This window comes from Enhydra lutris, unplaced genomic scaffold (genome assembly GCF_002288905.1).
Source record: "Enhydra lutris kenyoni isolate GAN:26980312 unplaced genomic scaffold, ASM228890v2 scaffoldscaffold19, whole genome shotgun sequence".
Lineage (NCBI taxonomy): Eukaryota > Metazoa > Chordata > Mammalia > Carnivora > Mustelidae > Enhydra > Enhydra lutris.
In genome coordinates this window covers 11,303,850-11,331,844 of record NW_019154103.1, presented here as the reverse complement: position 1 = coordinate 11,331,844, position 27,995 = coordinate 11,303,850, and positions in this window count along the sequence as shown.

The window sequence follows — 27,995 nt, the reverse complement described above, 5'->3', positions numbered from 1 at the left end:
CTGTCATACCTACAAGTAGTTATGCAAAAAAACAAAAACAAAAACAAAAACAAAAAAAACCCCACAAAAACTCCACTGCTTTCTTGAGCCTCTTATTTCTTAAATACCCTCTTCCATTTTCCAGAACTATCATTTCTACTCTCTCACAGTCTTATTCTTACTTTCTCAAAACCTCTTCCCCCCCCCCCGAAAATAAAGATATTAAAAAAAAGTTAGATGTCTTTCTCTGGTTTCAGATTTCATACTTCTAAAACATCCAATGCTGCATAACAAGGTCTCTATTAAACACTGATTTTATTTTCTGTATCCCACACTTGTCTGAATTCAGGAACTGTACCTTAGTTATCTTTCATTCCTAAAGACTGGTATATTTATGGTAATAATTTATAGTAATAATCAAATGAATGAATGACAGAAAAGAGGTAAGTAAGGGAAGGGTATAGCAATTAAAAGATAAACAGAAAAAAAATGAGGTATGAAAGCAAGAACATTTTAACTGGGTCAGAACAGCCTCCATAAACCCTCAACTGCCAAAAGTTACAAAGGGAAAAACTGAAGAATGAAGAAGAGATTTTATAGTTATCAACCCTACTGTATTTTTAATGCAAATTTCTACTTAAGTGAGAAAGCAATGAAAATTAGTGGTTCTTAAAAAGCATAAAATAACAGTTTTTTAATGTGGTAAGTTCCTACGGGTATTTAAGAGGTTGTCATCTATTAAACAAATGTCTAAAATTATCTTCCTTTAGTTTTTTATATTAACTTATGTAATTCTTACCAATCTATTTTGTTTTTTGGAATTTCCTATTTCAAATGAATCACAACAGCTTTCTTGTGTCATTAAAAAAGTATTATATCTGAAATTGTTCACATCAAACTGTCTAGTAAGAGGAGATTGAAAATAAAAGTAATTACCGTTACAGAGTTGAATCAATTCACCAAAGGCTAAGTTGACTATTGTCTAGAGTTTAATAACTCTCAGTATGTACTTTTCCAAAGCTGTAAATAACTGAAATTAGTCTTTATTTATATACTATCTTACATGTAATCTTTATTCATATAGTATTTTATTTTTTTCTGATTATTCCATTTGATGTCATAAAACAGAATTGAAACTCATAGGACATTATATTTGGAAGACCTTTTTAAGATCATCCAATTATCTTGTAAGCATAAATTGGATATACAATGTATAAGAGAACTGTGCAAGGTCCAAAAGTAATTTAATCCAAACTACTTTTTTATCTCATTCATTCATTTTATTAAATCAACATTTATCAAGTTTCAGATATTACTTTAGGCATGAGAGATTCAACAGTAATAAAAAAACAAAGAAAAAGCAAACAAATAAAATCCAAAGTAGTTTCTGCCTTCATGGAACTGTCAATTTAGTGTCTGTAAAATTAATTTCCTTATACAATGTTAACACACATTCTTAAAAAAAAAAAGTATCTGACTGCAAGTGACAATGGGAAGTTCACTCACTAATTTCGTTATTATATTACTTCGATAAAAGGTTGTAGATATCCACAATCTGATTGTGTACCATTTCTATCAAGTGACCTTTTTTCAATGTTTAGGAGACATAAGGCAGAAACATATTCCTATTATACATGATAGTCCTTTAAATGTTTGAAGACAAAACCATTATTACTCCCTGTAGAATCAGATTTTGGTTCACTTTAACTTTTTATCAGAGTAATACAATGATAAAATTAAATAGTGCATTTTCCATTAGCACTACGGTAATTTAAATGCAGAGCTTAAATATGCATTTCTCTAATATCCTGTCATTCATCTGATTTAGTATGCCAACCTGCCAAAACTATTTTGAATCATGGTTGTGTAAGTTATCAAATTAGTTATAATTTTGTTCTGTACTTCTATAAACTAGAAGTTAGAAGAGCTGTTCTATTATTCCTCTAGATTACAAGAGGCACAGTTCTACAGATTATTTACTTTTTTGTCTGATGGAATGGTACGCCTCCTTGAAGACTTCATTCAAATACCATAATTTCAGCCCCTTGAAGACTTTATTCAAATACCATAATTTCAGCCTCTTTTTAATTTGCACCTTTTGATTTTATTTCTTATTTCATTTTACACCTTTTATTTCACTATTTTGGGGACATCTGAGAAAAATATATATACACATACATATTCTCTCATACACACACACACACACACATATACATAAATATATGCAGATATACCTACATAATATCTTTAGTTTCATTTTTTTTCTTTAAAGCCTTATTTCATATAAATCCCAAAAGAATATTTGGCCTATCTTATGTCTAATTACCGCAAATTGCAAATTACTAAAAGACTAAATGGCTGTAATTCTAATGCGTTTCCACATCAGCTTTTGTGTTATTCATTACTTATCACTTTCTTTCTTCTTTTTAAAAGCTTAAATTTTGGAAGTAAATATATTTCAATTCTTTACTACTGGCACCAGAGCCAAAATTAAACCATAGAGTAAAGAGGAAAATTTCAATTATAATCAGTGCTAACTCTTGAAATTCAAGTAAGTAAGCATATGTAATTGAATCTAACTCATTAAGTGACACTCTGGCTCATAAATATGTTCTTTTGCTTTTGCGTAGAAGAAAAATAATATCATGCTATAAATTTAATAACTACTATCAAAAAAGGACTTTTTTCATTAAAATGAATATCATCCAAATTTTTGGTATTGCTGTTGCTAATAAAAGGAAGAAATAGTGTCCAATGTAATATTCATTGCCAGGCGCATGCTTATTCCCCTGTCCTTGACCCTGCCTGTAGTGCAGCTGTTTGCTTTCCAGGGATTGTGAATGCACCTGTCCTCACTTTGTGTTCAGACTGTGACTAGTTTTGAGATGAGATGAACACACATTGTTTTTTTCTATGCTATAGATCAATTCCTTTGCATAGCAAACAACTGGCTAATCTTTCCATGCATGTTCAATAAGGCAAGGTAACACTTCTACATTTCTATAGAGGCCTGTTCATATTTTACATTGCACAAAGAATAGAAATATCCCTATTTCCATTGTGTCATGCTCTAGTATTTAGAGTATAATTATACTTGTGTACACTGGGTTTCAATTATCATCATATCATTAAAATATTTGGGGTCAAAATTTCACTGAGATGATAGTAAATAACTAAAATAAGATTTGCAAATGTTGGTATTTGAAAGTTAAGTGACACTTTCAGATAGGAGTAAAATGTGACTGGCAAAATAGTGCTTAAGAATAACTTTAATCTGATTCCAATTCTCAATCTGTCTCTTTGGAAAAAACTTTTTTCAATTTTCAATAGAAACATTTTATAAAGTATAAATGGACCTCTTATATGTAGAAGTTTCATAAATGAATCTAAAACAGCTCCAGATTGATAGGGCTAATCACATTAGTAACTGAGAAGTCTAGTGAGTTGTCAAGTCTAGTGAGTTGTGCCATAACGGATACACTTCTATGTAGGCACACCAAAGAAAGAAGTGAGGGATAATATGGTACAGATGATTGTTCTAATGGGGAAAAATGTACTGATGCAATAAGAAGCAAAGGGAAGAGAAGTTTTCTTTTTTCTGCTAAAAAAATGTATATATAGTTTTTGGCTTATCCATAAATTAGAAGGAAAAACTGACTTTATAAATTATGGAAGGGAGATAAAGATCACTAACCTTTGTTAGCACATCCAAAATGAAGGTATGTAAATTGACAGTGTATGAAAAATAGTATAAGGTTTGGCATTAATTTGGACTCTCCATGTAATTTAATTTTTGAAGTAAGTAGAAATTGAATTATAAGCGCAATTAATTCATTGGTTATTAAGTTTCTTCTTAAAATGTCTTTTAACTATACTATTTTTACAACCTCATTTATGAATTTGGTAATGAGCATACTGGTTGTTGTCACTGAACTAGAATAGTGAACAAAAAATAATGGTAATGCATACCCTTATCAATTCTTCAATTTCTTCTTTTCTAAATCTACAATTTTCAAATCTCCTTACTCTGAGTCCATGCCAGTTCTCCCAGCCTATGCATAGAAAAATTCTGCCTGTTGTGAAAGGATTTTCAAATCTCAACAGGGGTTATTCAGCTCAGTGTCAGACATGCAGAGTTAAGTCCCCATCAAAAAGAAGCAACAAAAGAATACCACTCTCCTTGGGATACTGGGTAAATGATTTGACTGTACATTCTAGTACAGCAATCACTGAGAGTAGTAGAAAATAATCACATAGTATTTCCCCTAAGAATGAGGTTATTAGCACACTGTGGCTCCTTGGAAGTTTAGTTTTGTTCTCCTATATAAATGTTTTATACACTGCTCTACTATAACCTATAAAATTAAAAAAAATGGTATTTATAGTTACCAGAATATTTGATTTCATTTTTGATATTATTTTTTCACAAAGTAATAGAGCAAAGCCAAGTACGTGACAATTTAATAAAAATATTAAGTACTAATCAGAAAATCGAAATAGGAAGTCATTAACATGTATATGGCAAATTTCAATTTTCATCTTCACATACCTTAAACATACTCAAATGCTTATTTCCCTTCCTACTGGTTGCCTAATTACAGGTACTTAAAAAAACCTACTCTACCATTTTAGAAAGAAAATGAATGCAATGCTTATTTTTATTTCATTTTATGATTTTTGATGAAACATTATTTATTGGAATAGTTAGTGGAAACTTCATGTAAATTTATATATTTCAGATAAATGTAGTGTTTTCAGCAGATATCTATTAAAAGCAAATAAAGAGTACTAAAAAGTAGGAAAAAATCACCTTTTATTCTAATTTTAAAGTACTGTTAACCCAGGAACAACACAAGTTTGAACTTCCGGGTCTACATATACTCAGCTTTTTTTTTTTTTTTTTTTTACAGTAGTATACAATGTATTTTCCTTATGATTACTTATTTTTTCCTTATGATTTTTTAAATTACATTTTCTTTTCTTTCACTGACTTTACTGTAAGAATAGAGTACATGATGCATATAACCTACAAAATATGTGTTGACTGTTTATGTTATTAGTAAGGCTTCCAGTCAACAATAGGCTATTAGTCAAGTTTTTTGGGGAGTCAAAAGTTATATATGGATTTTTGACTATGTGGAGGGTCAGTGCTTTTAATGCCCATGTTGTTCAAGGGTCAGCTGTAGTTTCCAAATATTGATAATCCTTCCTTCAAATTGTGCCATAGATTTAACCTTTCTTTTGTAATCTCACAGTGAGATTAAGCAGAAGCCTCTTTTTTAGGGTTGTGGGGGGGATTGGGAGAGGAGCAGAGGGAGAGGGAGAATCCTGAGCAGACTCCTGAGCAGTCCCACATGGGGCTGGATCCCACGACCCCAAGATCATGACCCGAACTAAAAGAAGAGTTGAGGCTCAACTGGCTGAGCCACACAGGCATCCCTAAACAGCAGCCTTGTAAAAAGACTTTCTTGTTTTGATAATTCTCTTTCAAGTTATTTTCAATATTCCTTTTTTTTTTCTCCAATGGTTCTTTTTTCTGTGTTAAGGATACTTAGGATCTACTCTCAATATATTTTTAATTATTGTTGACTATAGGTACAATGTAATATTTTTGACATTTCAGTCATCATATAACTCTTCTTCACAAGAACATCTATCTGAGATTCTCTTTTCTTCTTAGTTTTATGTTGTGATCTCCACAAAATAATTGCATCCTCTCAATTCAACCTTACATTTTTATTACTTACTAGAACACATCTATTATTACAGCTCCATGCCTCTCTCTTCAGCATATACTTCCTATTAACATTTGTCTTTGCTCAGTCAACTTTTCCAGTCTGGGTTAATTTTGTTCCCATCCTTCTTCCATGCCCAACATATTTAAATCTTACATATTCTCTGAACCTAGCTCAAATCTTAAGTTTTTATTAAATCTTTATTGTTGATTATATGAAGATATCTTATCTCTGAAATATAATTTGTAACAGATTTTAATAGAATTATATTTTGTACAATACTGTGCTGCCTTACTTTGTTGTCTTCCTCCTTCCTTCTCTCCCTCATCCTTTTTTATCTTTTTTCTTCCTTCTTTCCTTTTTTTTTTCTTGCCCTCAAATATAATCTGAAGTTTTTGAAGATGGAACCAAACATGATTACTGGTCTTTCTTATGTATTTTCTATTAAATAAGTAGCAGAAACTGATAGGTTATTACCAAGTTCTCATTAAAGAAAATGTAGCATTTATTTTTATCAGAAAGTACCAATACTTCTGATTAATTCTATGTAGTATGTACACTCTCGGAGGCTAGACCTTGATGTTTGGAACTTAGATGATTAGAAGCTGGAAGAGGGCCACCTTGGTGGTTCAGTCAGTTAAGTGTCCAACTCTTGGTTTTTGGATCAGGTCATGATCTCATGGCTCTTGAGATGAAGCCCTGCATGAGGCTCCATGAGACTGGAAAGTCTGCTTGAGATTGTCTCCCTCTGCCTCTTCCCCTCTTGAGTACATGTTCTTTCTAAATAAATCTTAAAAAAAAAAAAAAAAAAAGATGTTGGGAGAACTATACTTTAAAAATTGAAAACATTTTACATCTTCTAATGTAGAAACTTCATTTTACCTTTGGAATCAAAATTATTTAATTTGGGGCAAAACATACACTAAAATATTTGGGTTGATCCTTTAAGCATATATACACACTTTTCTGAATTGAAGCTATTTGTATTCATGTCCTGGTTTATTATGGTTCTGAAGCACTGAACTGTATTTTACGCTAACACACTAACAGGACAGACATTGCCAGGATAAGATTTGCATGTCTGCATATTATACTTCCCTGAGAAATATTTCTATTCAAGAATGTTGTATTTTTCTATATTACTTTTTAATTTTAGGACGTTTGTGAATGTGTGCTTTTCTTAAGTATAGGCTTATAAGGGCATGGGAATACTATTGGAATGAATTATCATAGCTGTGGGTAAACATGACCTATTAAAAATAGATGGAATGAAGACATACAAATGGCTAATAGACACATGAAAAAATGCTCAACATCACTAGCCATCAGGGAGATTCGAATCAAAACCACATTGAGATACCACCTTATACCAGTTAGAATGGCCAAAATTACCAAGACAGTAAACAAGTGTTGGAAAGGATGTGGAGAAAGGGAAAGCCTCTTCCACTGTTGGTGGAAATGCAAGTTGGTGTAGCCACTTTGGAAAACAGCGTGGAGATTCCTTAAGAAATTAAACATAGAGCTACCCTATGACCCTGTAATTGCACTACTGGGTATTTGCCCCAACGATACAAATGTAGTGAAAAGAAGGGCCATCTGTACCCCAATGTTCATAGCAGCAATGGCCACAGTCACCAAACTGTGGAAAGAACCAAGATAACCTTCAATGGATGAATGGATAAGAAAGATGTGGTCCATATACAATGGAGTATTATGCCTCCATCAGAAAGGATGAATAACCAACTTTTGTATCAACATGGATGGGACTGGAAGAGATTATGCTGAGTGAAATAAGTCAAGCAGAGAGAGTCAATTATCGTATGGTTTTGCTTACTTGTGGAGCATAAGAAATAACACAGAGGACATGGGGAGATGGAGAGGAGAAGGGAGTTGGGGGAAATTGGAGGGGGAGATGAACCATGAGAGACTGTGGACTCTGAAAAACAATCTGAGGGTTTTGTAGGGGCGGAGGGGTGGGAGGTTGGGTGAGCCTGGTGGTTGGTATTAAGGAGGGCACGTATTGCATGGAGCACTGGGTGTGGTGCATAAACAATGAATTCTGGAACACTGAAAAGAAATTAAAAAAATAAATAAAAATTTTTAAAAAATGGATGGAAATTCTTTGACACTCTACTCGTCAAGAGTGGTAACTATTTTCTCCAACCTTGCACCTGGTCTGGCCTATAATTATTTTGACCAAAGAATGGCATGAAAATGATGTTATACCTATTCAGGCTCTAAAAAAGACTAGAAGCTTTTATGATTGTCCCTTGAAGCCTTGAGTCCCCGTATTAGTCTTACTATGGTGCCAGAAAAACTATGTGGAGAGATGCTGGCTTTAATGGAGAAGGAGAAGGGTCTGATGCTAGCCTTTGCATTTTCCTAACAGGAAGCCAGGCACAAGAGTGAAATGATCTTATATCATTTAGACAAGTCTAGACACCAAGCTTCATACCACAGAGTGATCCCAGTGAACACCACACAGAAAAGAGAAATTGGCAAACTAAGCTCCAAGGTGTTCAACAAATCAAATTATACAATAAAATGTTTGGGTAAATAAATTTTGGGTAGTTTGTTATACAGAAATAGATAATCAGAAAATTAACTAAGTCAACAGAAAGCCAGTTTCTTCAGGGCTGTTCAATCTAGAATAGCAGCAAGTGTTGTGATTAACGAACATAATGGATGTGTTCCTACTTCATCATACATGACACACTACAGTAGGCACCTGGAGGGGGCTGATACATAGAAATCACACTGGTGGAGACTTGAGCCTTTGGAAATTAGAATATCAATATACATTTCTATGTATTTGATTTTTAATTTCAGTGTGCCAACATAATTATTTAATGAAAACAATGTACCAGTTAGCTCTAGAAGAATCTAGTATAGTCATATTAATTTTATCTTTCATTTGCTATGAATTATATAGGACAGTGCTGGTCTTTTTTTTTAAGCCCTCTGGTTCTTTTTTTTTTTTTAAGATTTTATTTATTTATTTGACAGAGATCATAAGTAGGCAGAGAGAGGCAGGCAGAGAGAGAGGAAGAAGCAGGCTCCCTGATGAGCAAAGAGCCCAATGTGGGGCTCAATCCCAGGACTCTGGTACCATGACCTGAGCCGGAGTCAGACGCTTTTTTTTTTTTTTTTAAGATTTTATTTATTTATTTGACAGAGATCACAAGCAGGCAGAGAGGCAGGCAGAGAGAGAGGGAGAGAGAGAGAGAGGAGGAAGCAGGCTTCCTGCTGAGCAGAGAGCCCGATGTGGGGCCCAATCCCAGGACCCTGGGATCATGACCTGAGCCAAAGGCAGAGGCTTTAACCCACTGAGCCATCCAGGCACCCCTAGCCCTCTGGTTCTTAAAAATTTCAGAGATACCCTAAGAAATATATCTTTTTTTTTTTTTTTTTTTTTTGAAGTCTAGCATGTGTGTACTAGAATAGTTTTAATTTGAAAGTTAGGTTATCTGGGACTTTGTTATACAAAAGGTATCACCCAAGTTGTACATGTTTTATTATATGCAAAATATATACACAAAAATTTTTATAGTATCTATTATGTTATCAACCATATGTCAATATATCTCTCCATATATCTGTTATATTCTGTCATTTTTTCTCATTCCAAACATATATATGTGTGTGTGTGTGTGTGTGTGTGTGTGTGTATGTGTGTATGTTTATATATACATATGCTATTTCTCAGAGATAATTTAGACTATCAATCTTTACTTAAAACCTGGGAGATTATCCAACCAAATGAAAAAAGGAAGAGAGAAAGGGCCCAGAAAGGGTGATTGATATGATATAATATGATATTGATATGATAAAATTGATCATAATTTTAATTTTTTTCAAATTTTCATTTTCTAAGGTTATGAATTATCTTAATACTTCTGTATGATAGTCCAAATCCTTTTTTATACTATACTGAAGGACGCTGTTAAAGAAAAGTCTATGTCTAGGGGCGCCTGGGTGGCTCAGTGGGTAAAGCCTCTGCCTTCGGCTCAGGTCATGATCCCAGGGTCCTGAGATCGAGCCCCACATCGGGCTCTCTGCTAAGCAGGGAGTCTGCTTCCCCCTCTCTCTCTCTGCCTGCCTCTCTGCCTACTTGTGATCTCTGTCTGTCAAATAAATAAAATCTTAAAAAAAAAAAAAACTTTAAAAAAAAAGTCTATGTCTATATTTTGTGCTTTCTTATTGAAATATTTTTAGGATCTATTTTCACTATGTAATATATTCTCTTTCCTCATAAGTGTTTTGAAATTTCTTTCCATAACAAAGTCAACATATGGCCAATTTTAGAGGACAGTTTTCTGAACCCAAATTTGTTCCTACTTTTAATGTAAGACATAAAGTTCATAATCCTTAGCTCAACAGACAACACCTTGTACAAATTTCTGCCAGTTTCCTCTGTCTGGGTATTTCTTCACTTCTATGTGTCTTAAAGTACTATATGCTTTTCTGCTTACGAATCTTGACTCATGACATTCATTATCATTGCCTAGAATACTCCATCTTTTATTTCATACATCCTGAGAGTGCTTAAAATATATTTGCAAACTGATGGGGTTTTCTAGTTCTCTTCAAGGGAAAGGGAAATTATCTACATGGTAAAGTGAAGAATTAACCAAAATTCCAATAATGCTTCCACCTCATGCACAGAATCATAATAGAATTCTACTGCAGGGTTTTATTTTTGAGGAAAAATATGTTAACAATTGCTTATTACATTTAGCTATAATTTACTTATTGTGCTTTTGTCCCCACATCAGTTTTGTAATTTATGTTACATAATTTAATACACCATCAAATGCTATAAAATCAGCCTTCCTCTTTGAAGTTTATAATCAAAAGAACAAGGATATTGTTCAATGCTTAACTGTTGAACTATTATTACCAATAATGAAAATATATAATAGTTAATGATTAACCTACACAGTACTGTACTAAATAATTTAGTTTGACTATATTTTATAATCTTAAAAATAGCTCTATAAGATAGGGACTATTTTTCTTTTCATTTTACAAATGAGAGCTGTGAGGTTTAGGGACCTTGAATTTATTCATTATGATGAGCATAAATAATTTGTCATTCTATCACTGAAAATCATTCTGATGAACAGCAGGCAACTCTTTTTCTCTGTCCTCTATCTTTGTTAAGGATGTTGCCTTTAAGTGTTCATGTACCAGTTTCATCCAAGAGTTCTTGCAAAAGATGGCATAGTTAATTTAGTTGGTGAAACTCAAGCACATTTAATTTTAGAAATTCTGTGCTAATCCTTTGTTTAGTGCTAAAAACTCTATTGTATTGTAACATTATATTTCTGGGGCATCAAAACCTATGGGACTCTCATTAGAAAAGGAAGAAAGAAAAGAAAGGAAGAAGGAAGAATGGAAAAGAGGGCTGAAGGAAGAAAGGAAGGGAGGGAGGACAGAAGAAGAGAAGGAAGGAAATAAGGAGATATTAGAGGGCTACTGCACTTTTTTCTGCATTTTCCCTAAAGGACTTCTACCTTATTTGCAACATACTGTACACCAACTAGTTAACAATGACAAATAAAAGAGAAATTTTCCTCCAACATGGATCACTGAAACATTAAATTTAGGGGCTTCAAAATATTAGTAATACTGATAACATTTATTTTCTGAACACACTGTTAGCTATGTTGCCATGTGCTTTACATGCATTATCTCTTTTAATATATAGCAGACACTTATGAGTTAGACAACTGCAATTATAATTATTTCTACTTTATAGCTAAATAAACTGAATATTAGAAATACTAAGGAAAGCTTTAAAGTCATACCATCAGAGAAAATGAGAATTATTTTTAAAATACAGGGCTTTCAGGTTCCAAAGCTGAGAATCTAGTCATTAATTATGTTTTTTATTGAGTTATGGAAATTTTACATTATGTCATACTGATGAATTGCAAATCATTGATTATTTAATATATAATGTCTCAACTTAATTCTTAAAAGCAACTACTCTATTAGACTAATGTTAAAATCTATTTCATTACTATTATTAAGTGTCTAAAATGCTTGGTGCTGTACTTCTTGAAGAGTGAGATACAAAAGGCAAAAGATCTAGCTTCTGATTCTAAAAATGTTATAATAAGAAGAGAAGACTTACAAAATAACATTTCAGTCATTCAATACAAATTCACTGAGCTTCCATGAATTGGAAGAACAGATATTGTGAAAATGTCTATGCTACCTAAAGCAATCCACATCAAAATACCTATCAATTGTACCATCAATTTTTTTCAAAGAAATGGAACAAATAATCCTAAAATTTATATGGAACAGAAAAGACCTCGAATAGCCAGAGGAAAGTTGAAAAAGAAAGCCAAAGTTGGCGGCATCACAATTCCAGACTTCAAGCTCTGTTACAAAGCTGTCATCATCAAGACAGTATGGTACTGGCACAAAAACAGACACACAGATCAGTGGAACAGAATAGAGATCCCAGAAATAGACCCTCAACTCTATGGTCAACTAATCTTTGACAAAGCAGGAAAGAATGTCCAATGGAAAAAAGACAATCTCTTCAATAAATGGTGTTGGGAAAATTGGACAGCCACATGCAGAAAAATGAAAATGGACCATTTCCTTACACCACACATTAAAAATAGACTCCAAATGGATGAAAGACCTCAATGGGAGAAAGGAATCCATCCAAATCCTTGAGGAAAACACAGGCAGCAATCTCTCTGACCTCTGCCGCAGCAACTTCTTCCTAGAAACAAAGGCAAGGGAAGCAAGGGCAAAAATGAACTATTGGGACTTCAAGATCAAAAGCTCTTGCACAGCAAAGGAAACAGTTAACAAAACCAAAAGACAACTGACAGAATGGGAGAAGATATTTGCGTATGACATATCAGATAAAGGGCTAGTATCCAAAATCTATAAAGAATTTACCAACTCAATACCCAAAGAACAAATAATCCAATCAAGAAATGGGCAGAGGATATAAACAGACATTTCTGCAAAGAAGACATCCAGATAGCCAACAGACACATGAAAAAGTGCTCCACATCACCCAGCATCAGGGAAATGCAAATCAAAACCACAATGAGATACCACCTCATGCCAGTCAGAATGGCTAAAATTAACAAGTCAGGAAATGACAGATGCTGGCAAGGATATGGAGAAAGGGGAACCCTCCTACACTGTTGGTGGGAATGCAAGCTGGTGTAGCCACTCTGGAAAACAGCATGGAGTTTCCTCAAAAAGTTGAAAACAGAGCTACCCTAAGATCCAGCAATCACACTATTGCATATTTACCCTAAAGATACAAATGTAGTGATCCGAAGGGGCATGTGCACCTGAATGTTTATAGCAGCAGTGTCCACAATAGCCAAACTATGGAAAGAACATAGATGTCCATCCACAGATGAATGGATAAAGAAGTGGTATATATATATACAATGGAATACTATGCGGCCATCAAAAGAAATGAAATCTTGCCATTTGCAACGACGTGGATGGAACTAGAGGGTATTATGCTGAGCGAAATAAGTCAATCAGAGAAAGACAATTATCATATGATCTCCCTGATATGAGGAAGTTGAGAGACAACATGGGGGTTTGAGGGGTAGGGAAGGAAAAAATGAAACAAGATGGGATGGGGAGGAAGACAAACCATAAGAGATTCTTAATCTCACAAAACAAACTGAGGGTTGCCGGGGGAAGGGGGTATGGAGAGGGTGGTTGGGTAATGGACATTGGGGAGGGTATATGCTATGGTAAGTGCTGTGAAGTGTATAAGCCTGACAATTCACAGACCTGTACCCCTGAGGCTAATAATACATTATATGTTAATTTAAAAAATCAAAAAAATTTTTAAAAATATTAAAAAAATAAACCCATAAGGAACATCCACATAAATAATAAATAATTATATTGAAATTAAATTGACTATAAGAGGAGTAATAATCAGAAAAAGGGTAAAATTATCTGCATTGGCAGATTTTTTTTTTAATTTGGAAAATCTTAAGTAATCTATAAAATAAATACTAGAGTATATGCATAGAAATAGAAGAGTAGGATGATAAGGGAAGACAAATTTGTGACTTTACAAAGGCTATATATATCAAACTATTGTCTAAACTACTGTCTAAATTGTACAAATTACATTGTCATGAGGAATGTACAAAAACCAAAATATCCTATCTACATGTTCTCAAAAACTTCAAGTTTCAAACTTTTCCTTTACAACAACTAAATAGTTAAAAATATTTTATTATAATTTTGATGTGCATTTGCTTGAATCCTGGTGAGACTCCTCAGCTCCTTTGTTTTTATTAGCCCTTTTGTATTTTCTGAACTGAACATTCTGATGTTTGCTTACTCACTGAAAAATTTTGATTCTTGTTTATTACCAAGAACAAGATAAACTTTTATAGAAATTCTATGTGCACTTGAAAAAAATAAGTGATTGTAAAAAATATGTCTATTTAGGTGCATATTCTAATTGCTGAGTATTAAACTTGTTAATAATGCAATTTGTAAGTCTTTTTTGCTCTGCTTTTTTCTTTCCATTAGCTATATTACAGAGAACTACTGAGAGGTGTCTGGGTGGCTCAGTCAATTAAGTGCCTGCCTTAGACTCAGGTCATGATCCTAGAGTCCTGGGATCAAGTCTAGAGCAATCTACACGTTCAATGCCTATCAAATACCAACAACTTTTTTCATAAAGCTGGAACAAATTGTCCTAAAATTTGTATGGAACCAGAAAGGACCCTAAATAGCCAAAGGAATGTTGAAAAAGAAAACCAAAACTGGTGGGTCATATGCATTGGGAATGATTGCCAACATGTGTCTTGGTGGTGGGGGGGGGGGGGGAGAAAAAAAAAAAAGTTCCAAAAAGGATTTTCAAATATTAAAGGTGGCTTAAGGGGAACGGGGGGGGGGGGGGAGGTTAGGGGAGGAATATTGGTAGGATTGCCTTTTGCCCTTAGCAAAGCATCAACCACGATACAGTTGAGTCCCTAGAGGAATGTCACTGGGCCTGTTTCAAGGACTTGTCAATGAGCTGTAGGTAGTAAGGAAATTTAATAATTTTTCTTCTGCCTTTGTTTCCCACATCACTGTCACAGTCAACTCTCAGTAAGACTTTCCTTTCTGCTCTTATTTCTAGCATGTTAAAGTCTTCTCCGATCTTGTCATTTCAGTGACCCTCTAGAGGCTGTCATAGGCAGCAGAATCAAAAACAGGTTTACCATTAATGAAGTAAAAGTATACTGTGAAGACATACCTGATGAGTTCCTTCAGCAGCTGTTATGAGCAAAGACTTCATACCAAATTGGTTAGCCTAGCCCTCATTCAGCTACGTGAAGATTATATAGTAAATTATGAAAATATTTGAAATGCTGCTGTCTGTAAACTTAAAAGAAATGGTGCCTCCAGTATATTCCATTTTTTAAAGCTAGTCTCTACAAATGGGAAGTCACCTTAATGTGACATCTAGTTTTTTAAAGTTCCCCATTTTATTAGAAAATGATGATGGTACATTATTCAAGGCTTTTTTATTCACAGACTATATTCTCCAGGCAGTTTTCTTACCAATTGGCTATTTGTTCAGAGAAAATATTTGAAAATTAACACATTCTTTCAATTACTAACTTGAAGGATCCTTGAATCAAATTGGTCCAATGATAATACTATAATATCGGTACTTAATTTGTCTCATCAAATGCCAAGGGTTATATAATGAATATAAACTGAAAAAAATCTTCCAGGATTAAAGTAACATGTGCTAATTTATTTAACAGAAACTTACTGTGCACTTTGAAGATAACAGTGAACATGACAGATGTGGTCACTTGTTCTATCATTCTTGTGATCTACTGGGTGAAATATACAAAAGTTTTTCTTAACAACAAACGAATTGGAAGAAAAAAAAATGCGGACTTCCAGTGTCCAGGCTGACAGATAAGGAGGTTTGAAGCCATCACTTCCATCCTCACAACAGGAAAAAAGCTGAAGAATTATAGTAACAGGGCATTCTGCTACGCACAACTTGCAGATAGGGTAAGTATAGAGGATGGTTTTAGGCAAGCAGGCTTGAGCAATGCAGTACTGACAGGCTCTTCAGGCAACCCACCTCAAAATAAGCATAGGCCCTAAATGACCAACGGGCTACTTACAAGTAGGCACAGTTCCCAAAAAAGGACACAGTTCCCACTTTTATTTATTTATTTATTTTTTAAAGTTTTATGTATTTGTCAGAGAACAGGCGAGCGAGCACAGAGGCAGGGGGTGCGGCAAGCTGAGGGAGAAGGAGGCTCCCTCTAAACAAGGAGCCCAACGTGGGACTCCAGCGAAAGGCACAGGGGCATCCCCCACACTTTTTCACTTTTAAGAAAGCCCCACCCACTACCGGTGTGCATACAGGTTCTCTCTAGTGTCTTGCTCACAGCTCTCTTGCGGTTTATGCAATATTCTTCTACCTCTATCTCCTTTGTTCTTCCTCAGGGGAATTCGTTCACCTTCATTCCACTGGCTTCCGCCTGATAGTCGCCCCACAGTTAGGGCCCGCACATTTGGGGAAATTCCGCATGAGGAACCTTTGGGTCTGGGGCTCTCCCAGGATTCTCCGGGAACTTCTCTGGGACTTTTCCTCCCTGCACCAACTCCAGTAGCCCCTGGAGAACTGATGGCCTCTGCTGGAGATCTCTCCCTGATAATGATCCAAAGCCCGAGGGGGAGCCAGCCAGATCGCCCTTGCCCAAAAGGCTGAGGGATTTCCCCTTTGGCTCTCCAGAGAGACCCTTTTCTCCCGCTCCTTCCTGTTTTGGGACCTTCAGCAGTCTGACCCCTAGTACTCCTCAGACAACTAAAAGACTCCAGCCAGAGGGCTTCCCTGGTGTGCTCTGAAAGTCTCTGCCGCAACAGACAAGTCAAGCCTGTGAGGGCGAAGGACCGCTTACCTCTGCTTTCTCATTCCCTCCGGCAGTCTGCTTCCTAAGTCCGCTGCAACTGGCAGGTCGCCTGGGGAAATCCTCACATGGTAGCGATGGGGCCTTTCCTCACCCTGGCTGACTCTCAACAGCCTCCCTTCTTTTGTTTTCTGCCCCTTTAACTCTGTTCCTCCGTATCCAGCGGCCATCTTGATCAGTTCCCAAACGTGTTTCTGCGCCTGCGTGGTGAGTCCTCCGTCTCCTTTTTCGGACGTGGTGTGGCCACACTAGTGTCCGGCTCTTATCCATGGCCAGGGAATGCCCCAACGGGAAGTGCCATGCCCTCTGCCCCAACTCTCTTGGTAGGACACCGCAAAAGAGTTAGTCACCTGGTATTTGTCGGGACTCTTCTCTGTGGTGAGATGCTGCCAGGAGCCCGTCACCGAAAGGATTCGGTCCTTTTGAAGCAGGAGAGCAAGGTTCTTGTGTCATGTTGCTGAAGAACGAATCTGGAGGACAAAGGAGAGTGAGTAAATCGATAGTTTTATTAAGTAAGGATACAGAATAAGTTCTCAGGAGTAAGAGGGGTCCCGCTGACTGGGTGCCACTGAGGGTTTTTAGTGGTAGTCTTTTACTGAGATCTGACTGGGAAACTTGTGGCCTTGAGATTCTTGTGCCCTCTTGGTTTGAGCAAGGAGTATTGACAACACCCTTAACAACTTAAGTTTTTGAGGTTTGGTCATTTCCTATGATATGTTGTAGCTACCAAAGAAGAATACTCCCAAGGCCAGATTGTCTGTTTCCTTCTATCTTGTTCTCAGAGCTTCTGCCTACCAAGGAACAGTCTTAGAGCCTAGCCAGGGGCCCCCTTTCTTTCCCCGCCTCTAACCTTAACCCTTTCCTTATTCACATTCTCAGGTCAGAGGGAGGCCCTGACTGAAATCTCAACCATGAGTAAGCCCTCCATTCCCTTTGGTGAGACACCACTTTGGGATTCTACAGGTGTTTTTTCCCACTAAGGGACCCCCTCTCTTTAGACTCATGCTTGGGCTAGGTCCATAAAAGCTGGAACAAATTTGACCCCCAAGGCCTGATATTTCTGGACCTCAGTGCAAACTCCTCTGTCAAAAGATAGGGCCCTCCCTTGAAATTCACCTTTTTTTTTTTTTTTTAAGATTTTATTTATTTGACAGAGATCACAAGTAGGCAGGGAGACAGGCAGAGAGAGAGGAGGAAGCAGGCTCTCCACAGAGCAGAGAGCCAGATGCAGGGCTCAATCCCAAAACTCTGGGATCATGACCCGAGCCGAAGGCAGAGGCTTTAACCCACTGAGCCACCCAGGTGCCCCGAAACTCTCTCTTAAATACTGTTTTCCAGCATCTCCTTTGCTAGAACTCCTCCAAATGGTCAGAAGCCACATACTGGCTTGCTTGGCTTCATGACCCTAACTCAGGACCTTGACAAAAGAGCCTCTTGAAGAATGTGTTTGGCCAATAACTAGTCACCTCCCAACATGTTAGATGCTGATTATCTCGCTGTTCTTCCTCCTCATATGTGGGGGCTTCTCCCACATTTCCCAGGTTAATGGCTATGATGGCTATAATGACAACTACGGTTAATCAACCCCTGGATGGAAACTTTAAGGAATATTCCCAAGCAGCTGAATATTTGTTTTGGGGAAGTTCCCTGTCTTCTCTGCCTGATGTGGACTGCTTATTCCCTCTTCTTGGTGAAAAAATTTGTCTGCTCTTCCGAGCCGACAAACCGAGCATTACAACCAGGAGTCCCTTTTTCTCTGTATTCTGGAAGTGTTGCAAGGTTGCTGGGTTCTTGTCTCAGAGATGAAGAATGAATCTTGTATACACAAAAGGGAGAAGTGAAGTGAAAGTTTATTGAGTGAGGAACGGAACAGAAAGGAAAGAAAGATCTCTAGAGTGAGAGTGGTACTGAATAGGTTGTCACTGAGGGCTATTATGGTTGGTCTTTTATAGAACACTGACCACAGAACTTAAATCTTCTTGATGTTACCACTGATAGCACCATGATTACAACTCTTCTCTGATGTTTAAAACAAATGAGTTGGTCTGTTTCTGTTCCCTGATCTCTGATTTCCTAATGCCTCAGTATTTCTGGGATTTCTGTGAGCCTGATCACTTATCCCCCTACCTGTCTCTCACTACCTGTCCTGGCCTATCTTTTACTCAACAGCACTTCACCTCTTCTGCCTCCACCTCTTCCTCCAGTCTCTACCAACTTGGGTTGCAGCCTCATGGAGCACCCACTTCAGATTTCCCTACTGGTGCTCCAGGTAAAAACTGACAGTGGGGAGCAAATTGATTGACTTTTAGGGAGATCCAGGTGGAACGTAATTTGGCATTTAAACTAATCGAAACTTTTATTCTACAAGGATTACTGAAGGGCAGAGAAACTCCTGTTATCTCTTGCAATTTGTCAGCAAAAGATGACTTAAGATGATGGTTAATTTTGTCTGTCTCAGAGTTTTCACAATTAATTAAGACCGTTTTCAAAGTGTTTGGTAACCTAAAACTTTATAAAGTTTTCCTTGAGTGGTAAGTTGGATTGAATTCATTGGACATCTAAGTCTTTTCCAAATGAGAGAAAATACTCAAGCATTGATAACTGGGTGTAGGGTTGCGAAGAAACTAAAGATATTTGGGTCTGTTTTTAAAACATGCTTTGGGCATCCTTGATTCATAAATTTGTCATGTAATGAGTTCTGGTGTAATCATTCACAATTGGTTACTACTTCATTTTCGTTGGAGACTAAGGTTTCTATGCGCTAAAATTCTGTTAAATGTAATTAAGACTGATGGAAATAAGGGAAGCAACTTTGGATGTGTAAGAAAGATCTAAGGAATGGGAATACATTTTTGTTGAAGGTAAAAAAAAAATAATTTTGTCCTAAAATGACACTTGTTGTTTGGAGAGAAATGGCTTTGGAATGAAATCTGAATGCAGAGGAAAGTTATAGAAGGTTTGTGAAGGGAGATCTTTGAAAAGGAATTTTATAGTTTGGTCAAGACGGACTCAAATTGAGAGGAATGGATTTTTAAAGTACATTGGTGTAAGATTGAAATTCTGCTTTCTCTTTGTTAAAAAGATAAGTTTTCTTGATTTGTTGGTCTGTTCTTGATAAGAAAATGTAAGCAAAGTTTCCTCTTTGTCTACCCAGGAAAACCAGTTTCTATGTTTTGTCTTTATCAGGTCTTTAATAACCCATAATCCTGTTTAGGTTTGTGCTTTAAAGCTTTCTAAGGTTTCAACAAACTTTCCCAAGAGTGAGTGAGTGAGTGATTTTTTTCAAAACATTGAAACAGGTTCCCACCTGCAAATTTTCCCAAGATTAAATTGTAAACAGAATCTCTTTGGCTAGGTAGGTTTGTTTATTTGGTGTGTTATGTTCTGTATACGGTCTTCACTGGATATTTTGATTATTGAACTGTTCTGTATCACAGCAAATAACTGAATTTCCTTGTTAGTTGCATCATAATGAACTCTCAGGTGGTAAACAATGTCCATTTCTGAGTTTTTCTCATTTATAGTTGTTCTTATCTCTTGCAAAATGAGTGTCATCTGGATGAGGGAGCAGAAGGCAAATTGAAGAGAAAACATAAGCTGACACCCTGCAACCTCCCCTACCCCTGACTCCTGGGTGAAATATGTGTGACATTCTTCCAGGGATCTCCCAACTATCTTAATGTTAATACCTTGCAAGAGGGGAAAACAACCTTAACTTGACAATGGCAAGGCCTCTGGTGTATTGTAGCTGTCCTTAGCTTTAGCATGTGAAAGTTCTTTTGATACCTCCCCTTCTTTTACTTCCCCCAACTGCTGGGGTATATAATCACCAACCCTCAAAACCCCCCTTGCAGCAGCTCATTTTGCCCACAGTTCTTGTACCAAAGGCAATGGAAACAAAAGCAAAAATGAACTTTTGGGATTTCATCAAGATCAAAAGCTTTCACACAGCAAAGGAAACAGTCAACAAAACAAAGAGGCAACCCATGGAATTGGAGAAGAAATTCGCAAATGACTGTACAGACAAAGGGCTGATTTCCATTATCTATAAAGAACTCCTGAAACTCAACATACACAAAACAGATAATCAAGTCAAAAAATGGGCAGAAGACATGAACAGACACTTCTTCAAACAAGACATACAAATGGCTAACAGACACATAAAAAAATGTTCATTATCCTTAGCCATCAGGGAGATTCGAATCAAAACCACATTGAGATACCACCTTACACCAGTTAGAATGGCCAAAATTAATAAGACAGTAAACAACAGGTGTTGGAAAGGATGTGGAGAAAGGGGAACCCTCTTAAACTGTTGGTGGGAATGCAAGTTGGTGTAGCCACTTTGGAAAACAGTGTGGAAATTTCTTAAGAAATTAAAAATAGAGCTACCCTATAACCCTGCAATTGCACTACTGGTTATTTACCCCAAAGATATAGATGTAGTGAAAAGAAGGGCCATCTGTACCCCAATGTTCATAGCAGCAATGGCCGCAGTCGCCAAACTGTGGAAAGAGCCAAGATGCCCTTCAACAGATGAATGGATAAAGAAGATATGGTTTACATATACAATGGAGTATTATGCCTCCATCAGAAAGGATGAATACCCAACTTTTGTATCAACATGGATGGGACTGGAAGAGATTATGCTGAGTGAAATAAGTCAAGCAGAGAGAGTCAAGTATCATATGGTTTCACTTACTTGTGGAGCATAAGGAATAACACGGAGGACACTGGGAGATGGAGAGAAGTGAGTTGGGGGAAATTGGAGGGGGAGATGAACCATGAGAGACTGTGGACTCTGGGAAACAAACTGAGGGTTTTGGAGGGGAGTGGGGTGGGAGGTTGGGTGAGCCTGGTGGTGGGTATTAAGGAGGGCACATATTGCATGGAGCACTGGGTGTGGGGCATAAACAATGAATCTTGGAACTCCGAAGAAAAATAAAATTAAATTAAAAAAATAAATAAAACCACCATTTAACACCAAAGGTGTCTCAAGAATTCTCTCTTGGTCATTGGCTCTGGAGTCCACTCCACCAAACCTCACCTGTATTCTAAAACCACATCAGTTATCAAGGAGATTTGTAAAAAGGACTTTTAGGACAAATGCAGGTATCTTTAAGGTCATAAAACTGTAATGGGTAAGAATTTCAGTATCTTTGGGCGCCTGGGTGGCTCAGTGGGTTTAAGCCTCTGCCTTCTGCTCAGGTCATGATCTCAGGGTCCTGAGATTGAGTCCCGCTTCAGGCTCTCTCTATGGCAGGGAGCCTGCTTCCCTCTCTCTCTGCCTTCTTCTCTGCCTACTTGTGATCTCACTCTGTCAAATAAATAAATAAAATCTTTAAAACAAAAACAAACAAAAAAAAGAATTTCAGTATCTTTAAGGTCATAAAACTGAAATGGGTAAGAATTTCCAGAACTAATTCAAGCTGCATTCAAACTGGATAAGAATTTGTAATATGAGACTAAATGAATTGAGAAAAATGACTGTAGTTTTGGGTCTTGTTTGAAACATCACTGGTTCTCTAATGTTTACTCTTCCTAATTAAAGAAACTTTCTCCAAAAAAAAAAACAAAACAAAACAAAATTTTCTCTTAAGATATCTATGACTTACAGAAATGTGATAAAGTATTCATTTGTGAACAAATTCAATCATTTAACTATTCTCTCTACCTGAGCCTTCTGAAATTCAAAAGGTCTCAGTAAGCTTTCTTCCTTGGCAATCATAGTCATTTTCAGAAGTTCACTAAGAATCTGTTTTCCTTGTATCAGGACACCGTTAAAAACACTGGTTATTTTACCAAGGCTTTGACTAAAGTGTCATATTTGAGACATGTATAGACTCATATATGACCAGACAGCTTTAAGGAATTGAGGTTGATTTTATGAAACATGGAGCTATAAAGCCCCTGGGATATGTTGGCCTGATACCTTGCTTACAGAGTTTCCAGCAGCCTTACCAGTGAGTAAAGAATGTTACTTCCTGGCAGACGCAGGAACCTCAGGATCCTTTGAGGACCTTGTGAAGAAGAGTTTGCCCAAATCTATAGGTATTGTAGGCATGTCTGATGGCAAGTACTGACTTACCTTCTGGCCTAGAGAGGCTACTAAAAGTTCAACTTAGATCCCTTAGAAAAGTTCCAACAAAGCAGATTTTAGAAGATCTATGTGGCCAATTGCTATTCTTGCTGAGCTTATGTAAATCATTAGGTCACGTTTGTTAAAATTGGACATGTTTTACAAACAAATTGGTCTTAATTTGGCTATCTCTGGAAATAAGGGTGAGTTTAGAGAAAAAAATTATGTTGTAATAACACATCATTTTAGATGTTAAATTCTAGATATGATTGTCTTTGAATGTTCTTCTAAGGGAGACAGTTTGAGGTAACTTCAGAGAAATTACCACAGTAGCTTATAAATATCCATCTTCATGCTTGCTGTCTGGTAGAAATAATAACAGTACCCATAGGCATATAATTAATTGAACAGCTGGAAAATGGGATTGAATCCCCAACATTTGTACAACTGATCTAGTTACTTGACCAATTCTGTATGGCTGGAATGACAAAACAATTCCCTAAAAGTCAGGGTGTAGCCCACTCAGTGGAGTTAATTATGGACTTATGAAGAAAATGAATGGCCCCACTTTCCCTATGATTGGATTAGGTATTGCACTTGGGAATGCTCTTACCTCTTGAGACAAATCTTCTCCCACTTGTCAGTGATTCCTCACAATTAGGGTATTATTAAGGCTAGACATGAAACAAACAAGGAGGTCTTCTTGATGGTTATATTCCTTAGCCACATTTATTCCAGGAACTACCTCTATTGATATAAAAGTGCAATAGAGGCTTTAGCCAAGCATACATCACCCACCTTTTATTAAGCTCGACATGCAATCACCCACAAATTCAAAAGATGGTCCTCTAATACCCAATGGTCCTTGATATCCTGACTGCAGATCAAGGAGGAATCTAAGCCTTATTAAAACTCTTATGAGTAGGGGCAACTGGGTGGCTCAGTTGGTTGGGCATCTGCCTTTGGCTCAGGTCGTGATCCCAGGGTCCTGGGATCAAGCCCCGCATCAGGCTCTCTGCTCTGCAGGAAGCCTGCTTCTCTCTCTCTCTCCCAATCCTCCTGCTTGTGTTCCCTCTCTCACTACATCTGTCTCTGTCAAATAAATAAATAAAATCTTAAAAAAAAAACTGTTATGAATATATTCCAGATTAGCACAAAAATGTGACAGGGTTACTAGAAGACGTGAATACTCAAATTGGCACTTCAACTGATCCCTCTCTTTCCTTTAGTGATTGGTTAAGGTCCTAGACTGGAGGAAGATTTTTGTCAACTAGCAGAGGATATCCCTAGAGCAAACTGTCTCTGCCATTAATGACCACCAAAACTAGTACAATCTAAAACCTGACCCCTCTTTCTAAGGTAACATGTATCCTAAATTTGTATCTGGGGATCAGGTGTACCTTATGACTCTTTTCAGGATAAGAAGCCACTCAGACCTGTCTCGACCAGGCCCTATGAGGTTCTCTTGAACACTCCAACAGTGGTAAAACTTCACCACTTCTTGTGGGTCCATCTTTCCCAAATCAAGACTGTTCTGGTCCCAGATGAGGAATCCTCTGTCAAGTACATCTGTGAGTGGGATGGAGATAAACACCTGTTATTCAAACAAGACACATAAAAATATCCATAGGCCCTAACTGACCGATAGGCTACTTACTACTCGGCACAATTACCAAAAAAAGGGAAATCCATATGCTGTATCTCATCTTCCTCCTTTAAAAACAGTCCCCACTCACTACCTTGATGGAGATAGCCTCTCTTCTGTCCTGCCCAAATTCCCTTGCATAGTCAGTGTATCTCCTTTTTTCTGCCTCAGATAAATTCTTTCACCTCCCATGCCACTGGCTTGCACCCAGTCGTTGCCCCACATTTAGGGCCCTCATGCAATTGAGAGACACCGTATTTAAGCCCCACAAGAAGCTTACAAAAATCCTAACTTCCTGAACAGAAACACCAAATCATGCCTTCATAGGAATCAGTAACAGGGCAGGAAATCCTAAACTATAATTGATGAATTGTCAGAGGCTCCATGTGAACAAGTTTGAGTGTTAAAAACTCTAGTAGGAGTGCTTTATTTTAGGGAGCATTCCTAAAATTTTTGTCAATTTTAAATCCAGGAGCCCTGACAGTTTCTTAGTAAAGGCTGGGGGTAATTTTTCTTGTATTTCTGTTGGAGGGAGGAAGAAAAGTAGTCATTTTGAGATATGGTGGAGCACCCCTTTCTTAACAATATATGCTCTCAAGAGAAACTATTTTACCAAAGCCTAACCTACTGAGGTGTTATAAGTGCCCAACTGACCTGGGTCAAGCAGAGAGAGTCAAGTATCATATGGTTTCACTTACTTGTGGAGCATAAGGAATAACACGGAGGACACTGGGAGATGGAGAGAAGTGAGTTGGGGGAAATTGGAGGGGGAGATGAACCATGAGAGACTGTGGACTCTGGGAAACAAACTGAGGGTTTTGGAGGGGAGTGGGGTGGGAGGTTGGGTGAGCCTGGTGGTGGGTATTAAGGAGGGCACATATTGCATGGAGCACTGGGTGTGGGGCATAAACAATGAATCTTGGAACTCCGAAGAAAAATAAAATTAAATTAAAAAAATAAATAAAACCACCATTTAACACCAAAGGTGTCTCAAGAATTCTCTCTTGGTCATTGGCTCTGGAGTCCACTCCACCAAACCTCACCTGTATTCTAAAACCACATCAGTTATCAAGGAGATTTGTAAAAAGGACTTTTAGGACAAATGCAGGTATCTTTAAGGTCATAAAACTGTAATGGGTAAGAATTTCAGTATCTTTGGGCGCCTGGGTGGCTCAGTGGGTTTAAGCCTCTGCCTTCTGCTCAGGTCATGATCTCAGGGTCCTGAGATTGAGTCCCGCTTCAGGCTCTCTCTATGGCAGGGAGCCTGCTTCCCTCTCTCTCTGCCTTCTTCTCTGCCTACTTGTGATCTCACTCTGTCAAATAAATAAATAAAATCTTTAAAACAAAAACAAACAAAAAAAAGAATTTCAGTATCTTTAAGGTCATAAAACTGAAATGGGTAAGAATTTCCAGAACTAATTCAAGCTGCATTCAAACTGGATAAGAATTTGTAATATGAGACTAAATGAATTGAGAAAAATGACTGTAGTTTTGGGTCTTGTTTGAAACATCACTGGTTCTCTAATGTTTACTCTTCCTAATTAAAGAAACTTTCTCCAAAAAAAAAAACAAAACAAAACAAAATTTTCTCTTAAGATATCTATGACTTACAGAAATGTGATAAAGTATTCATTTGTGAACAAATTCAATCATTTAACTATTCTCTCTACCTGAGCCTTCTGAAATTCAAAAGGTCTCAGTAAGCTTTCTTCCTTGGCAATCATAGTCATTTTCAGAAGTTCACTAAGAATCTGTTTTCCTTGTATCAGGACACCGTTAAAAACACTGGTTATTTTACCAAGGCTTTGACTAAAGTGTCATATTTGAGACATGTATAGACTCATATATGACCAGACAGCTTTAAGGAATTGAGGTTGATTTTATGAAACATGGAGCTATAAAGCCCCTGGGATATGTTGGCCTGATACCTTGCTTACAGAGTTTCCAGCAGCCTTACCAGTGAGTAAAGAATGTTACTTCCTGGCAGACGCAGGAACCTCAGGATCCTTTGAGGACCTTGTGAAGAAGAGTTTGCCCAAATCTATAGGTATTGTAGGCATGTCTGATGGCAAGTACTGACTTACCTTCTGGCCTAGAGAGGCTACTAAAAGTTCAACTTAGATCCCTTAGAAAAGTTCCAACAAAGCAGATTTTAGAAGATCTATGTGGCCAATTGCTATTCTTGCTGAGCTTATGTAAATCATTAGGTCACGTTTGTTAAAATTGGACATGTTTTACAAACAAATTGGTCTTAATTTGGCTATCTCTGGAAATAAGGGTGAGTTTAGAGAAAAAAATTATGTTGTAATAACACATCATTTTAGATGTTAAATTCTAGATATGATTGTCTTTGAATGTTCTTCTAAGGGAGACAGTTTGAGGTAACTTCAGAGAAATTACCACAGTAGCTTATAAATATCCATCTTCATGCTTGCTGTCTGGTAGAAATAATAACAGTACCCATAGGCATATAATTAATTGAACAGCTGGAAAATGGGATTGAATCCCCAACATTTGTACAACTGATCTAGTTACTTGACCAATTCTGTATGGCTGGAATGACAAAACAATTCCCTAAAAGTCAGGGTGTAGCCCACTCAGTGGAGTTAATTATGGACTTATGAAGAAAATGAATGGCCCCACTTTCCCTATGATTGGGTTAGGTATTGCACTTGGGAATGCTCTTACCTCTTGAGACAAATCTTCTCCCACTTGTCAGTGATTCCTCACAATTAGGGTATTATTAAGGCTAGACATGAAACAAACAAGGAGGTCTTCTTGATGGTTATATTCCTTAGCCACATTTATTCCAGGAACTACCTCTATTGATATAAAAGTGCAATAGAGGCTTTAGCCAAGCATACATCACCCACCTTTTATTAAGCTCGACATGCAATCACCCACAAATTCAAAAGATGGTCCTCTAATACCCAATGGTCCTTGATATCCTGACTGCAGATCAAGGAGGAATCTAAGCCTTATTAAAACTCTTATGAGTAGGGGCAACTGGGTGGCTCAGTTGGTTGGGCATCTGCCTTTGGCTCAGGTCGTGATCCCAGGGTCCTGGGATCAAGCCCCGCATCAGGCTCTCTGCTCTGCAGGAAGCCTGCTTCTCTCTCTCTCTCCCAATCCTCCTGCTTGTGTTCCCTCTCTCACTACATCTGTCTCTGTCAAATAAATAAATAAAATCTTAAAAAAAAAACTGTTATGAATATATTCCAGATTAGCACAAAAATGTGACAGGGTTACTAGAAGACGTGAATACTCAAATTGGCACTTCAACTGATCCCTCTCTTTCCTTTAGTGATTGGTTAAGGTCCTAGACTGGAGGAAGATTTTTGTCAACTAGCAGAGGATATCCCTAGAGCAAACTGTCTCTGCCATTAATGACCACCAAAACTAGTACAATCTAAAACCTGACCCCTCTTTCTAAGGTAACATGTATCCTAAATTTGTATCTGGGGATCAGGTGTACCTTATGACTCTTTTCAGGATAAGAAGCCACTCAGACCTGTCTCGACCAGGCCCTATGAGGTTCTCTTGAACACTCCAACAGTGGTAAAACTTCACCACTTCTTGTGGGTCCATCTTTCCCAAATCAAGACTGT